Genomic DNA, 4,184 nt, shown 5'->3' with positions numbered 1-4,184 from the left:
GATTTTGGATGGAATATAAGGGTGAAAATGGCTCCGGAGAAGGATAGAAAATATACTTAGCCAATTAAAAAAATAAATCAAAATTTTAATTTTAATTAAAAAAACAATTCTTTTAAAATTTTATTCCCAAACATCACATTTTACCAAATGTTCACTTTAACCACATGAAACTATGCATGATTAAATACATTGAGGCTGTGCGTGTGATATTGTAATTTAAAGGTATAATTTTAACTTTGCAAGTTGTTTATGTCACAACTATCACTACTAGATTCAGTGAGGTATGGGAATTATGCTTTATGAGTAACATTTATGCCTAAAAGCAACAACAAATTACTAAGGATTCTGTGTGGTGTGTTATAGGAGAAAGTCAATGGGGCGGTGCCACCATGAGTTACCACACCGAATGACACCAGCCTTACTGACACAACGGCATAATGACATATCTTGGAGTTTAAACATAACATTCATTTATGTTTCTTCTACACCTTATACGCATGGCCTAGAAAGGCAGTGTGGCATAGTGGGCTGAGTGTCGGACTATGACTCTGGAGGCCTGGGTTCAAATCCCAGCTCTGCCATGGAACCCACTGGGTGACCCTTGGGCAAGTCACACTCTCTCAGCCTCAGGGAAAGGCAATGGCAAACAACCTCTCAACCTCTCAACAAATTCCAAGGTAGTTGACACCTTTGCTTCCTGGTGGTTTGTTTCATGCACAACATTATTTTAAAATATTGCATAAAATTACCTTCAGGCTATGAGTGTCTGTGTGTGTGTGCGCGCGCGCACCGTATGTACCTTAAAGTCGTATTAAAATTATGCCATCCCTAAAGTGAAAGTTATTGTGGGATTTTCCTGGCAAGATTTGTTCAGAGGAGGTTTGCCATTGCCTTTCCCTGAGGCTGAGAAAGTGTGACTTGCCTGAGGTCACCCATTCAAGTATGAACCAGGGCTGACCCTGCTTAGCATCCAAGATCAGACAATGGAGTTTATCAGACGCGAGTTTGTGGCGCTTTTTCATGCCTATCGCGCAATGTTAGCGTCACCAACGTTGCGCAATAACGTGAAAACGCGATGTTCTTCCAGACGCCATTCATTTCTATGGGAGCCCGTTGTGCAATGCTCCCATAGTTTTAGCGTCATTCCTCCCCTTTTTGGGCACTATAGGAAAAAAGGGAAGCCAGGCCTTTGTCTCCCGTTATCCTTGTGAATGCATTGCGAAATGGTTTGGTGTGGTATGCAGCAGCGCAATGCAACACAAAAGTTACTGATTGCAAAGTTCCCATGATGCTGGGCTGCTTTTTCAGCCCATTCCCTTCCGGTGGCCTTCCTTTTTCAGGACAACCCCGGGGGAGGTGGGGAGGGGGGTTGCTCTGCCCTGCGTGAACACCTAGGAGGCTAGAAATTTAAGGGGCCCCTAAGGGTCATCCATTCCAGCCCCATTCCTCTGCCCTGCAAGAACACCTAGGAGGCTAGAAATGTAAGGTGCCCCTAAAGGTCATCCATTCCAGCCCCATTCCTATGCACTCCTTGTGTGTGTGTGTGTGTGTGTGTGTGTGTATATATATATATATATATATATACACACGTGTGTGTTCTGCGTGAATATGTGCAGATATATATATATGTGTTTCTGTGTGTGTTTTGCCTTGATGTGTGAAATAGGACATGAAAAATCAAGGGGACCCTAAAGGGTCATCCAGTCCACCCCCTTCTTCTGTCCCGGAGGAATAAATGTGAATATAAAGACGTGTGTGTGTTATCAGCTGTTGTGGATACTGTGAATGTGCAGAGATATTTATTGCTATGTGTCTCTGGCATATATGTGTATATCAGTCTTGTCTGCCTGTATTTATAAAGAGGGGTGTGTGTGTGAAAATATATATATATATATATATATATATATATATGTGTGTGTGTGTGTGTGTGTGTGTGTATATATATATGTGTGTGTGTGTTCTATATGTATATGTTAATGTATATGTATATGTATATGCATATGTGAGGGGAGTGGGGTCTGTACCTATAGGTACATCTAATCTAATCTATGCAAGGGACCCCAAAGGGCCATCCAGTCCAGCCCCTTCTAAACCTAACCCTTCCCCCCTCCTTTTTGTTAAAGAGCCAGGCACAAAATGCCCCAAAGTGTGCTCATTTTGTCAAACACACCTCTTATGATCTGCCCTTGGCCCCATTTTCAACCCCAAAATGCAAGTTAATGCATCCTGCATCCCCCACTCCTTGCCACCCCAGAATGCCTCTTGCACATGTAATAATAATAATAATAATAATAATAATAATAATAATAATAATAATAATAAATTCATCACCTCGTAAATGCCATTGTCATGCATTCTTTTATGACTTTAAAAGCACTTCAGAGCTGTCCCTGCATTCCTTGCAAAAGCATGTATCGTTTTTGCCAATTGCCTAATTGACAACAGCAACAAATGTAACATTCGCATGTTACATTCGCATTTTAGCATGGATTCTCCAAGGAAAAAAGTGCCCTTTCATTGTTCCCTTTCCCTTTCATTAGCTGACTTCCAGCATATATATATATATATATTCCTCAGGAAAAAAACACAACAAAACATGCGCTCATTTTGCCAAAAAGGGAGGAAAGTGCCTGATGGGAGCTCTGTTCATGCCCTGCCTTTGACCTGACCTGAACTGCCCCCTTTCCTCCTGCTTACACTTTGCCATTGCCTTCCACTGAGGCTGAGACAGAGTGACCTGTCAGTTCCAACTGACCCATGGAATCAGTTGGGAATAAAATGGAAATGCAGCGCAGGCATTCTGACTGTAGCACCCGCATATAACACAAACAATAACAACAACAACAACAACAACAACAACAATAATAATAATAATAATGGCACTTAAGTTCCAGGAGCAAGAAGAAAGCAAGCACCCCAAAAATCATGTGCATAAATTGTCAAAAGAGGCTGCTCCTGCTGCATCCATTTCCCCACATCCCCAGCTTCTCTCCACAGCCCTATTTCCCTGGGCCATCCTCCTCCTCCTCCTCTTCCTTCCTTCCTTCCGACCCTCCCCTCCCCTCCCTCTGAGCTGCCCTGGGTCCTTCATCCTCCTCCTCTTGCTCCATTATAGGATGCCCTCCGTGGCTCCCTTCTTCCCGCGGCTCCCTCCTCCTCCTCCTCCTCCTCCTCCTCCATCTCTTCCTCCCCCCCCCCCCACCAAAAGCCACCCTGATTTCCCCTTTTGCCTTCTGTCACCCTTTGCATCCAAATTCACCTTTTTCCTTCGGCTCTTTCCTTCTCCCCCTCCCCTCCGCTAAATAGGACCCTAAAGATGGGGGGGACCCCCTCGCTCCCCCAGAAGCACAAAGGTCATGATGCCACCAAAGCCTCCAAAGGGCATGTGCAAGGATTTTGATGCGAAATGCTCCACAGAAATGGAAGGCGCTGGTGTAGTAGACAATTCTGCTATGCATGGTTTCGCATCATGCAAACTTTTGCGCAATTGTAGCACTAATGACGGAAAAGCAAGCAATGTGGTAAGACATCACGCAAAACAGTCATTTCGCAACGTTCTTTACACTTAGAGCAATTGCAGGGTCCAAAACTTGAGTCTGATAAACTTCAATGTCTAGTGCCTTTAGGCTACTTAGGCAGAAGGGCAAGCTGCTATATTTCTAACATAGCCCCAGTCCAGCGATATGGGGAGATTGTGATCCAAAACACACTGCAGAAATAATCCACTTTGAGACAGCTTTAACTGCCCTGGCTCAATGCTAGGGAATCCTGGGAATTGTAGTCTGATGAGACATTGAGCCTTCTCTGTCAGAGAGCTCTGGTGCCACAATAAACTACAATTCCTAGGATTTCCTAGCACTGAGCCAAGGCAGCCAAAGTGGCTTCAAAATGGATTATTTCTGCAGTGTGTTTTGGACCCACGTGACCCATTTACACTGGACTTTCTCACACAGGGGGAATCTGGGGTTTAAACAGCGATTACCCAGAAAAAGTGTGCAATCGTGATTAACATTTTTACATGACATTGCGATTAAAGTGCCATTATCCCAGGAATAAACAGGCAATAAACAGCAACACATCATTCATGGGGAAATCCAGTGAATGATGTGTTGCTGTGCATTGCCTGCTTATTGTCTTTTTATTCCCAGGATAATAGCTCTTTAACTGCAATGTGTGTGAAAATG

The 4,184-nt window shown here is 43.7% G+C and overlaps 1 non-coding gene across 1 annotated transcript; it reads left to right on the top strand.

The window, feature by feature from the left end:
• The first annotated feature begins 509 nt into the window (after positions 1-509).
• On the top strand, positions 510-581 carry TRNAH-AUG. The gene has a single exon. It is a non-coding gene; the product is annotated as a tRNA-His (tRNA).
• Positions 582-4,184: the final 3,603 nt, after the last annotated feature.

The sequence above is a fragment of the Sceloporus undulatus genome, chromosome 3 (genome assembly GCF_019175285.1).
Source record: "Sceloporus undulatus isolate JIND9_A2432 ecotype Alabama chromosome 3, SceUnd_v1.1, whole genome shotgun sequence".
In the NCBI taxonomy this organism is placed as follows: domain Eukaryota; kingdom Metazoa; phylum Chordata; class Lepidosauria; order Squamata; family Phrynosomatidae; genus Sceloporus; species Sceloporus undulatus.
Note: the sequence above shows the minus strand (reverse complement) of the source record. Positions and strands in the feature narration are given on the sequence as shown.